The following is a 13,121-nucleotide window of genomic DNA, read 5'->3' on the forward strand; positions in this document are numbered from 1 at the left end:
TATTTTAGATGTTTATTATTAGATGTTTATTATATTTCCTTGTTAGATATTTCCTTATACTTTATTATTCGATATTTTCTTATACTGTGTTGGTTGTTTTACTAGACACTTTAAATGTTTATATATGTTATGAGCGATCCCAAGCCCAGAAGGGGAGGGGTGGCTTCTTAAATCTAACCAATCAAATCAAAATAATCATTTTGGGGGTTTTTTTTTCTCTCAGGGCAAAGAGACATCACCAATTATAGGGAACCTATTGACTCTGGCTGTGTCTTGTGAGGAGCAGTACGTCCTGACACTTCTCCTTAAAGTGTGGTTTGGAATGGACTTCAGATCCAGCAATCTCTGGATATAAGGTACCAGCCTGGTTTTCTTATGGCCATTCTTTGTGGTCTGGATAGCTTTGATGAGTTCTGTTTTGGGGTCCAAACATATCCCTTCCCCACCTTAAGTCACAAGTCAAGCTCAAGCTAGAAATCTTGTTACCCAACACAAATAAATAAGTTGTCTTGAGTGCAAAAAAGTCCACTCATTATGCATGAGTAGCATCTTGTAAGCAACTTGAATTTTTTTCCAAGGGAAGAAAGTTTGCATTTCTCTGAAATGTTGAGCTGCAGCCACTCCTGCAGTCACCAAGAAACAAACTAAATATGGTGTTAAACACATTGTTGTCACTGAAAACCGTAACACGCATCTAGTCCCTCTTGCAGAGTAAACAGAGTGACACTTACATATATCCTATCCAGCTTTATTCTACTCCCTATATCTTTGCCTACTGGTTCAGGCAAACACAGAATAATACATGCAGAGCATAGAGAAGTTCTGCTAGACATTGTGGAAAAGATGCGTGACGGAGATGGGCAGGGGATGTTTATAGTAGCAGCTGAGCACTTCCAGTTTGGCCCCTATTTAAACCAAGTTAAATATCATGACTCTGGGAACTGTAGTTTTGTGATAATGCAGATAATATTTTCCTTTAGATCCTTAACTTTCTTACCAAACTACAGTATCTGGAGTTCTTGGGGAAAGGATGTAGAAGCCATGATGATTAAATTTGTTTAGTTATGTACCTGTAGCTGTTGCTGAGGGTTTGTTCCATAGCCTTCACTTTTAAACTTTCTCAAGCTGGCATCAAAGTTCCATTTGGGTTTTACCCTCAATCCCCTGTCAATCAAGCAGCTTCATTCACTTTTCAGGTGAGAGTGAAAGTGGTCTGTTGCTTCCTGCTAATCCATGCGTGAAGCAACATCTTTAGCACTTTGGCAGTCGTTTCTTGCTCAAGGTTCCCATCAGTCACGTGACTGATAAAAAGGAAGCACTTCCTCTTTACACAATGTGTAATTAACTTGCAGAATCCATCTGCACAAGATGTATGATGTCCTTTATCTAAGATGACCTTTAGGACACGTTCAGAGAGTATAGGTATAGGAGCAGTTACTAGTTATGATGGTTAATGAATCCTCCACGTACACAGGTGCTGCATTTCTGACTGTAGGCCAGATGTTTGGAACAAACAGAGATGATGTTGTGGCTACCCATCAGCATTTGATTGGCTGTTAGAAGCATGATGCTGGCAGGGGATGATGGGAACTGTAGTCTGTAACATCTGGAGGGCCGCGAGTTTGACACCTATGGCATAATAAGCCCTTACTCTGGTATAGCAAGGGGATTCTTATTGCTATCTTTATATATGTTGCTACCTTTTATATATTTATCTTATTCTTATTGCTATCTTTATATATGTCACTATACACACACACACACACACACACACACACACACACACACACACACACAACTAATTGATGGTGACCCTGTAGGATTTTCAAGACAGGAGAGGTTCAGAGATAGTTTACCATTTCCTGCCTTTTACATAGTAACCTTGGACTTCCTGGGTGGTCTCCCATCCAAATACTAACCAGGTCTGACCATGCTTAACTTCTGAGATCTGATGGGATCAGACATCTTTATCACTACTGGTTTGTTGTAAGAGGGGTTTTTGCTGTCAATAAAGAAGTGCCATATTGAATTTATCGCTTCTTGTCTTCCAATCTCTTGAGCAAAGTGGAAAATTCTTCAGGCAAGCTGTTCTTCCATGCTGGCTGCGAAAAATCAAAGGAGGAGCTCTTCTGAGTTCTGCTGAGCACTCCAGCTATGCTGTAGATCATTCTATACTTTGTTCCACAGAAAGATGATAGTAGGGTTGTATATTTCTCTGCCACAGAACAAAGCGTGCTGGATTTTCTTTGTTGTAGAATGCTCTGCCTGGGTCCTAGTGCCTACCTAGCCCTGCTCCCTCCCCCCCCCCCCCACCAGCATCCCTTGCAAGTTGTTCAACGAAGTATAAATGCTCTTGTATCAAAGTACCATGTTCAGTAATGCACAAAATAATGATTTTTACAAAGGCAGCACATAGAAATTAATAGTAGTTCTCATATTTTTTTGGGACTGTATTCTCATGAGGAAGTGTACAATTTTCTCACCGCTGCACCTCTACTGATTGTACTATCATCTTTCTGTGGAACAGGGTATAGTATGTAATTGGTCCTTTTGCCCAAGCCATAGATTCCAGTCTGTTCACTGAGCTCCAAAGCATGTAGAAAAACTCTCAGTATAAATATCTTGACTGAGCTGATTCTAATGTTCAGTTGGCATGTAGGGCAGTCTTCTTGCAGGATCTCATCACCTTGGACAGCAGATGAATGGGACTGCTTGGTGAAAGCACTGAGTGGCTGGGGAACGAAGGTGAGAGAGAAAGGAGACCTCCCCAGACACTTTGTTCTTAGCAAATGGTATGCAGATGCTGAGATTTTGTTTGTAGCAATTGAACCTCCTAGCTGTTAATGGGGCGCCTGAATGGGCAACATGTATACCTCCATGATCTTCGTCTCTCTTGATGGTAAATGTTCTTCAACCTGGGGAGGGAGATTGGTTTTGTCAGCTCATCCAGGGATGTTTGTGTCCCAGCAGACGAGAAGCAGAGAAAAACAAAGAGTCCATTCGGGGGATAACTTTCATATCATCTGATTAATTTACCACTGCTTATCCTGTAGCACAGCCCAAGTGATTGAACAGAATTTCGCGTATGGATTGAGAGTTCAGATAGGAAGTAACTATTCTGGGGTCCACAACAATTCCCTGTGCTCTTTCCTAGTAGCTGTGATTACCTGAGATATGTGAGCTGGAAATTCTTTTGGTTCAGGTCTCAGTTCAGCCATGCACTTACCCTCCGGACTTAGCCAAGCCAGTTTCCTGAGCAGCTCTTCCATCTGCCGAATGGGGGTAATAACACTGATGCAGGGCTGTTGTAAGGATTCGAAGAAGAAGGGCCTTTAATGATTGAAATGCCCTCTCCAAGCACTGCTGAGTGCAGGTTGGCTTTACCTGCTTGTTCTCTCACACCCACAGCCTGCTGGTCATGACGGCTGTATGTGCCATGTTACTGAGCATATGAAAAGGGCTGCCTTGTTACCCACCAAGTGAAGGGGCCATCGCTTAGTGGCAGAGCATCTGTTTGTCAGGAAAAATGTCCCAGGTTCAATCCCCTCCCCTTCCCCCCCTTGCATGCCACCCCTCCTCCCCTTGTATGCCACCCCTCCCTCCCCTCTCCCTCCCTCCACTAGGGTGGGTGGGCCAGGTCCAGATGCCTGGCCCCCTTCCCTCCCTTGCATGCCACTCATCCCTCCCCTCCCTTGCATGCCACCCCTCCCTCCCCTTCCCTTGCATGTCACCCCTTTCTCCCCTCTCCCTCCCTCCACTAGGGTGGGTGGGCCAGGTTCAGATGCCAGGCCCCCTCCCCTCCCTTGCATGCCACCCCTCACTCACTCCCCTCCCTTACATAACATCTCTAGTTAAAAGGATCAGGTGGTGGGCTAGCTGAGATCCCTCTAAATGAGATCCTGGAGAGGCATGGCAAATCTCAGTAGACCAGACTGACCCCGGTGGACCAAGGGTCTGATTCAGTAGAAGGAAGCATCATGGGTGGGTGAAGTGCTTTTGCTTCTGGCCACTTGAGCTTCATAGTTTCATTTTTAAAAAATGTGTCTGCAAAGAAGGATCCCCTGAAAGATTCTCTGGCCTGAGCTCTGGGTTGTCGCATCCATCTGCTCAGGCCCCAGCCTTCCACCGATCCATATTGTTAACATATTGCCTGCCATATGGATCAGCTCAGCTCTCCAGGAACGCTTGCGAGACCTGACCTCTAGTGTGACAAGATGTGAGCATGAAGGACGGGGCTGACAGCAGCCCTTGGGTCTTGGAGTGTGAAACTGCAGTCCAGCCATTTCTTTGTTCCTTGCTGTGAGCACTCTGTGTGTGTGTGTGTGTGTGTGTGTGTGTCTCCCTCCCTCTTCCGCTGCCCCAGCCTTTTTATTTTTTTATTTCCTCTCCCCTGTTTTTCCACATCCCTAGTCTGCGTTGGATCAGTGACCTTCACTCATAACCAGACTGGACAGTTCTAAACTCCCTCCCCCAGGCCTTCGATCAGATGTTTGGTTGACGGCTGCAGAGAGCTGAACAGAGGGAGGGAAAAGAGAGAGATGACAGTGTATTCATTGAGACCCTGCAATGTCTGGTCTCTGTGTCCCAGTCTCAAGACTTCTTGAACCATGGAGGAGGACAGACTCTCCAATGGTAGTTCATTGAGAGCAGGATCCTTCTTATGGTCTTGGATTCACTGCTATGGTTAGGTTTTATATCGAGGAGGTATGAATGCCTCTGAGAATTCAAAGAGTGTGTTTCTTTTAATTAATTCGCCAGCCCTCACAGACCTAGGATTAGTGTGCAAAACAACCAGAGAGTTTGACAAAGGCAGACTTCCCAAGGCCTTTGTTGGGTCCTAAAATCTCCCGATTCTGCCCACAAGGACTAGAATCTTGATTCAGAAAATCCAATCAAGGCTGTGCCATTGCAGTTTTTTCCAGATTCTGTATCTGTCCTAGTTTTCTTGCCACATAACTTGTGTGTCAGTTCTACCCAGCTGTGTTCCGGGAACCTTATTTATAAATTCTGCCCTTCCCACAGACATTAATGCCTATTTGACTGTGTATTGAATGTTTGCTTGAGTTATTGCAAAACAAAAAGGCAAGGATGAACCTTAAATTGCAGTGATGCAATAGGTCTGGTATCAGCTTTAGTTGCTGAAAGCAGAGTTGCTCATAGCCAACTTTTTTCCTTTGCTGCTCTTCTGATGATGAATTGTAGAATGGGTTCCATGATCACTTCCAGAGGGCAATTGGACTGCATAGATCTCCTTGCAGTTTGTAACTATTGACACAACTGTGCCATTTTTAAATCTTTGGGGGTGCTGTTGGACATTGCACCCAAGTTCAGAGTATAAAATGTAAATCAACTTGATGCTGTCTAAACTTATTTACACACTTTACCCCTGAACCAGTGAGTGACAGAATGTTGGTAGCTGTACCTAAGTAGCAGGCCTTCTTCAAATAGGCAGACCCCCTTTGTTCAGACTGGTGAACACTGACCATTGGTCCATTGAGACTAGGACAGTCCATGCCCCCCCCCCCCCACAAAAGACCAGGGCAGCTTTTTGACATTGAAGCACAGGCACATTTTAGACCAGCATTCAAAGTGAGGATTGGCTATAAAGACACAAATGCATTCAGTGTTTCTGCCAATTAGCTTTAACTATTCAAAGCATCCATCGTTTGGACCTCTGAGAGTGAAATGTGCAAGACATATTACCGGACGTAACACCTATAAAAGTGCAATTCTGAGAAGTCAGTTGATGATGAAAGCACAGAAAGACTAACTTTGATGTTTTTATGTATTCCTTTCGCTGCAACATTCCAGCATGAGTTAATTTGGGGGTTGCAGTCAAGATGGCTGAATCCCAAAACTTTAATTTTAGCAGATCTGGCCATAGTGAAAATGGGAATAAATCAGCCCAGCTGTTCTGATCTGGTAGACTTTCTGGATTAGCTGTGAAGATTCACATGGAGGGCTTCTTATGCCTTCTGGCTTAACTTGTCCTTAGTCTCCTGTTTTGTTCTAGAGAAATACAGAATGGCTACAAGGAGAGGCAGGATTTCCATTTTTGTGGTGTAGAATATCAGTCTATCTGATCATGTCAGTGCTAGAATCACTCACACGCTCACATATGCAGCACATCATTTTTCTGGATCAAGTACAAATTTGTAATATGCCCCTCCTCCATGCAGAAACCCATCCTATGATACAATCTCATAAGTCATAAAAGAAATGTCTGTTCCATTTCTGAAATAAAACAGTGTGATGGTAATGAAGTTATGTATTCGGCTGGACCCCAGACCTCTTCAAAGTATATTCATTCTCCCATCTGCTCCTGCTTGGGCCCTGTCTGTGCACAAATGCATGCACACATATGCGCTCACACACACACATTTAAGGCAGTGGTTTTCAAACTATGTTCCATGGAGTACTGGGTTTCCCCAACAGGAAGATCGGTCATAGTGGACACATGATTCTGGATGTCAGCTTGCCTGGATGAATTTGAGGGCACCTCTTTTTCTCATGTGGACCAAAAATGAGGTCCTATGGGCCAGGATAGTGCCCTGAGTGGCATAAGTGTGCGCCACAATTTTTTCCCCCAGAATCCTCTACCATGCAAGAGTTCCACAGTTGATAAGCAGGGGTAGAAGTTGAAAATTTAAAGCATCCCCAACTGGCCTGTCAGTATTTCTTGTGATTACTGATCTGTTTCCCTTCAGAATTGGTCCTTCTTCGTCCTTTATGAACTTTCTGGAAATGAAATTAGGTTCTCTTCCCTATCCTTGCTCCAGCCCATTACTTGTGTCCCCCCACAAAAACTGACCCCCTTCCTTCTCTGAGAATGTTCTTGCTTTTCAGCTCCAGAAAAGGACCCTGAGGTGTTTTCTCATTAAGGATGATGGTGTCTGAGAAAGTCTCACTGGCTTGTCCTGTGCTTTGGGGATAGGGTTATGGTGGTCTTGGTGGCAGAACGTGCCTCTTCAAATTAATCAGTGTGTTATTCTCCAGAAATGCTAATGGGGAAAAGCAATTAAAGTGCCCCCCCCTTTACACTCCCCCTTTTCTAAGTAATCTGTGCTAAGAGCTGGTAATGAAGGTTTAGTGCCATTGTGACGCAATATTTCAGCTTTGCCAGTTTGAATCAGAAGCAATCCAAAATTGGAAGCGAGCGTGTGTGTGGGGGTGGTGGGGGTGGATCTGATCCCCAGAAGCAACCTCCATCACCCTGGAGCTGATCTTCCTGCAGACCAGATGCTGTGGTATTTGGGACGCTGCATAGCTGCAGAACCTCCTGCTTCCACTGCTATTGCAACTTGGGAGATGCTAAGCATTTATGCCCTCTGACATTGTTGTATGGCTCATTTGCCATCTTTTGTCCAACTGTTGTCTTTCCTGTATGTTTGTTACCCCGTTCTAAAGATTCACAAAAATCATGTACAAGTATTGCCGATGGAATTGAAAAGAAGGTAGGGAAAAGCTGGTGGGTTTATTGACATGCCCACGCTTCAGTCCTATTCTTGGGCTCTCTTGACTTTGATAGGAAAGTGTTGGGACCTGTTCTTGCAATAACTGGATGCATGGTGGTGGTGGAAAATCCCGTCAAGCTCCGGCCAACTTATAGCAACCCCATAGTGTTTTCAAAGTTACAGACATTTAGAGGTGGTTTGCCATTGCCTACCTCTGCATAGCAACCCCAGACTTCCTTGGTGGTCTCCCATCCAAGTACTAACCAGAGCTGACCTTGCTTAGTTTCCAAGTTCTGATGATATCAGGCTAGCCAAGAACTGTCCAGGTACTTTGCAGCTATACACTGTGGGCCCCTGGTCCATGGCAAGCTGGCTTTAAGAATGAGCCCCCTGTGTTTTTCAGTAGGGATAACAGCCTTCCTTTGGAAGATTTCACTTGTCAGTTGACCAGATCCAGTGCTGTAGTTCTAATTGCCTTATGGGGACAGTTATGATTAATAAAAGCAATCAGAGAAAGCAAATACAAAATAAGAAATCTGTTCTGTTTTGTTAGTGTATGGCTCTGTGGATCTGTTGTGTCAACGGACAATAAAATTAAGGAAGGAATTGTATTGTGAGTTAACCTAAAGGGATGCTAGAAACCAGTCCTCTATGGCCCCTTCCGCACACGCAAAATAATGCGTTTTCAAACCACTTTCACAACTGTTTGCAAGTGGGTTTTGTTATTCTGCACAGCTTCAAAGAGCACTGAAAGCAGTTTGAAAGTGCATTATTCTGCATACGTGGAATGAGCCCTTGAAAGCTTAACAAGAACCCAGCCTCTTGATGTGTTAAAGGGAGGAGGGAGTTGGCTTTGTGGTGAAGAAAACACACTCTGTGTATGCTCAGGAGACATAAAGCAAGTCACAGGACTGAATCGTGCAGATTGGGAGGTTGAATCCTGGAAGAATGCAACAAATGTCCATTTGTTGAAGAGGACAAAGGGAGAACAAACCTCTAGGATTTGGGAGCTGGTCTGGAGGCAGGGAAACGAACAAAAGTTGATCCTGTGCATCTTCAAAAATGGATCTGGTGCAACCCCTCGAAAACTCTATCTCCTTCCAGCCCTCTTTGCGCTTGAGTCTTCTCTGTCACACAAACCCACGTGCTGCATTTCTGGAGTAAACGAGAGAAGGAGCAGGGAGAGGCGATCCCTCTGACCCCTGACTGGAGGCAAGTGTGAGAAATGCTTTCCTGTCTCTTTAAGCAGCCACACGCCCGGCCTCATGCTGTCCTGTTTTATCTGAGGTCCCACCGCATGTTATTCCAGGGCCGATCCGCTTTAGCTAATTAATAATCTGACAGGAGACACCCGAGGGATTAGCTGCTGAGATGAGTCAGGCCAAACCCCCAGCAAATGAGTCCCGTGCTCCCTGGAGGCTCTGGGGGTGACATTGGGGAAGGAGGGGCGGGAGGGAGAGGGTCGTGGCAGGGGTGGGGAAAGTCTGAAAGGGATTTACAGCTCCTGGGAGGGAGAGGGACGGTATAAGAGAAGAAAACTAACAGACCGGAGGGATTTGGGGGAGTCCGGGGATAAGTGTGGGTGTGAGGAGGCTGCACGGGATCAAAAGACACCTTCATTTGTATTTAGTACTTACACTTCACGTTTGTTGCCTGGCCTTTCACCAAGCACTTCAGGATGTTGTTATCACCTCATTTTATCCTCACCACTTCCCTGTGAGGTAGCTTTGAATGAGAGACGATGATTGGCCCACAGGCTACCCCTGGGAGCTGCATAGGCAAGCATGGGTGCAAGTGGCAGTCTGCCACACTAGGTCTCTTGACTCCCTATAGCAGTGGTGGCGAACCTTTGGCACTCCAGATGTTATGGACTACAATTCCCATCAGCCCCTGGCAGTATGCCAATTGGCCATGCTGGCAGGGGCTGATGGGAATTGTAGTCCATAACATCTGGAGTGCCAAAGGTTCGCAACCACTGCCCTATAGGACCTGACTGTCCTTGAAGCAGCATCTGTTGTAGGTTGGGAGAAGCCTCCTTCTCCATTGCGCTTTGCTTGGGAGTTTCTCCGAGGCATCTGGTTGCCCACAAGATTCACTGTGTAGACTTCTGCTTCGACCAAGCGAGGTGGTGCTGAGAAGCGAGTGCCAGAAGGCCTTTCTGACTATAGGACAGAGTCTCCAGTTAAGCCAGCGTGATGTAGAAAACCAGCGGGGTGTAGCGATTAAGAGCAGGTGAACTCCAATCTGGAGAATGGGATCTGAGTCCCCACTCCTCCAAGTGAGCAGTGGAGTCTTATCTGGCAGACCAGGTGTGTTTCCGAACTCCTACATTCCTGCTGGGAGACCTTGGGCCAGTCACAGTTCTTCAGAACTCTCTCAGCCCCACCAACCTCTCACAAGGTGTCTGTTGTGGGAAATGGAAAGGAAATGAGCTTGTAAGTTCCTTTGAGTCTCCTTTCAAGAGAGAAAGGTGAGGTATAGGCAGCAGATGTTTCTGGAGGGTATCTTTTGCTTCCAAGACCTCTAGCAGCATCCTTGCGTCTTCTTACACACACACACACACAAACACACACGCACACACTCATACACACACGCTCAAGCGGTTTGGCGTCCTTCCTGCAATCTTGCCAATTGCCCGTCCTGCCTCCTGACCAACATCATTAGCACTGGGTATTTATATTTCATTAACGACATTAAGCCAAAACAGTATTAAAAGCCAACACTGGTGATAAATAGCATATTAATAAAGAAGGAAGTCTGCAGCAGCGTGAGCGCGTGAGGTCTTTGGAACAGTCGGGGCAGCCGGTTTCAACCCCTTAGGCTTGCCCCTAGAGACTGAAGGGCAGGGGGCTTAGTGTGAGAGAAAACCTGTGGGAAGACAGCAGGGGGCATGCACAGCCAGTGCTCCTTAGAACAAGACTGCCTGTTCCTGGGACGGAAGAAGAAGACATAAAGGAAGAGTAGAAGCGGAGAGGGCCTCTGGCTGAGGGATGGAGCATCTGTTTTTGCTTACAGGGAAAGCTCAGGGCACCTCCAGAACTGAGGAGTTCAGGTAGATGTTGGAGAAGACTTTCCTCTACTCCAGACCTTAGAAGTCAGAAGTAGCTTATGTGGGCCAATAGTACTAAGCAGTTTCATCACAGAGGGTAAGGGGGGTAGAAAAGAGCCCAGGAGCCTGTGAGACAGCAGTAGGGAGGAGCGTGCAAGTCCTTTGGGAATCTGGGTATGTGTGATAAGAGGATCCATCAGTGGAAGGCAAGCTGGCACAAACAAGCACACAAGTGGAACTGCTCTGCTTTGAGACTGGCAAACTCCCCCGTAGAGACATCCTGAAGACCAGCAGTCTTCCACTGAAGCTGACCAGCCTCATGCAGCTGCTGATCCCAGTGGCTACTGGCTTTTGATCTCCAGATGCCTGCGGGTCTGAACGTGTCATAACAAATTTATGCTTTGTTTTTTTGGGGGGTGGGGGGCAGTATTGGATTGGCATTTGTTGACTGGATTGCACGGGCAGGGAGTGGCAGCAAGTGAGATGAAGGGGTGGGGGGGGGGGAGTTGCCGGCATTTTGCCCTCTTAAGCCGAGTACCTTTGAGAACTGCAGGCTGCTAAGAAGGATTAAAGTTGTTGGCTTTTTAAACACAATGGGAAGCCTGCAGAGTCCTCCTCCCCACCCCTGCCCTGTCCTGAACATATTCATTTATTGTTGTGCTGTGAGCCTTCAGGCTGTAGCGGTTGCGTGTTCACAGTTACATTCTCTCCTGACGTTTCGCCTGCATCTGTGGCTGGCATCTCTGAAGATCCCCTGAAGATGCCAGCCACAGATGCAGGCAAGTGCAAAACGCCAGGAGTATCTTTCTGAAAACCTGTGCCAGCTCCACCAGTATTCAACACGTGAAAGCCGACAATACAGCCCGGATTCATTATTATTATTATTATTATTATTATTATTATTATTATTATTATTATTATTATTATTATTATTATTATTATTTGCATTGTTTACAAAGGAACAAAGCAGCGGCAAAAAGGGCCTTTGACCACACAGGCACTCTCTCGTTTTATGTCTTCCTTTTCTGGCAGTTGGAGCACAAGTTGCTGTTCAGGCCAGATCCAGTGAAACTCTGGCCTTGCGATCATGTCTCAGGCTCCATTTCTGCATCTTTCATCTACCTTCTCCAATACTGCGGCTTTCATGGCACTTGCTCCTTGACTTGACATCACCCACGCCAACTCCTTTTCAGAAAGGAATTTTAATCAAACTTGACTGAGGAGTGCTGAAAAACACTAGGAAGTAATTAGAAATCCAAATTTATGGCCCACTGAAATATTTTCCTGTCCATTTCTCTTTGCGTAAAATGGCTCTGTTTACCCTCTGCCCCACTCTTCATATCTTTCACTCCCCTTCTGCCTTGTTCTTTCTCTAACACCATTTCTCACTAAGCTGGCGATCAGGTCTTGAGCTTTAGAGTTCTACCTGGGAGAGAAAGAACAGGCGGGCTTGGTTATGAGGGGAATTGGCTCAGGTGCCAACCCCCTCATTTGAGAAACTCCTTATCCTTCGCGTCTACTGTGTAAGCAGAAGATTTAAGCTGAAAGTCTGCAAATCAGCTCTTCTTGAGAGACCACAGTGGGTCCTGTCAAATATTTTCCTCCTGGGTGAAATGGGCTTAAAGATGCATCCCAAATTGATAACCGTTGCTTAAGTGGCTTGAATTTCCCTATGTTTGATGCTTCTGGAACGAGAACCTTAAGACCAGTTGGCACACACATGTCCATTGCTTGTTGTTTCTAACATCACGCATTGACTTGTATGTGAGACGATCTGCTGGAAGGGAATAGCCAGAAATTCCCATCTCCCCATAACCATTCAAAAGTTTTCTCAGTGGAGAGTGTGCACACATTTGACCGTGAGCCGTCAAATGATTAAAGCATGTCTCTATTCTCCTGTTTCTGCCCCCCGCCCCGCCCCCCCATATGACCTCAGTCTTACTTTCTTTGCTCTCCCTGTGGCTACACTGAAAAGGACAGTTTTTTGCCCCATCAGCGCCCGTGGGACTAGGAGGCGTCCCTGTAATTCTGCAGGGGCTGATTGCGAAGGGGGCCTGGAGGAGGCAGCAGAGCCCAGTTCTCCCGAGCTCTGCTTCCTCAGCTGCCTCATGTCAGTTCTCTCACCAGCAAGTGGGAAATTAACTCAGCATCTTCAGGTGGAGTTGGGCCCTGTGTCAGGCTGTGAGCCTCAGCAGGTGCCCAACCATTCCATATCTGGAACTGGTTCTGTCACAAGGAATATTGTGCATGTTTTCTTCCCCTGTCCCAGATAACAGGCAGTATTATCTTCACCAGATATTCCCTGTACTTTTTTTCAGATCTATTGTGACAGTCCTTAAGACAGTGGTGGCGAACCTATGGCACGCGTGCCAGAGGTGGCACTCAAAGCCCTCTCTGTGGGCACACGTGCACAGAGTTCGTCATGTGGGGGGCGGAAAATCACACACACACACCCACACACACCCACACACACCCACACACACAGGGTGGCCTGGGCCAATGGGCACGACCCGTTCAAAGTGCTGCTTTGGTTGCTTCACCAAGCTTATTCCTGAGTAACGCGTGCCTCGGAGCCAACCATTTTTTCTAAACTAAAACCTCAGTATTCAGGTTAAATT

General features: G+C 46.2%; 1 protein-coding gene across 1 annotated transcript in view; it reads left to right on the forward strand.

Moving 5' to 3' along the window:
• Positions 1 to 226: 226 nt before the first annotated feature.
• CASZ1 (castor zinc finger 1) overlaps positions 227 to 13,121 on the forward strand; it is a 205,378-nt gene continuing 192,483 nt past the window's right edge. The window contains exon 1 of the mRNA XM_048518932.1: positions 227 to 356. The gene's annotated coding sequence lies outside the window, so the exon portion shown is untranslated. The remainder of the gene's footprint in view (positions 357 to 13,121) is intronic.

This window comes from Sphaerodactylus townsendi, linkage group LG16, assembly GCF_021028975.2.
Source record: "Sphaerodactylus townsendi isolate TG3544 linkage group LG16, MPM_Stown_v2.3, whole genome shotgun sequence".
In the NCBI taxonomy this organism is placed as follows: Eukaryota; Metazoa; Chordata; class Lepidosauria; order Squamata; family Sphaerodactylidae; genus Sphaerodactylus; species Sphaerodactylus townsendi.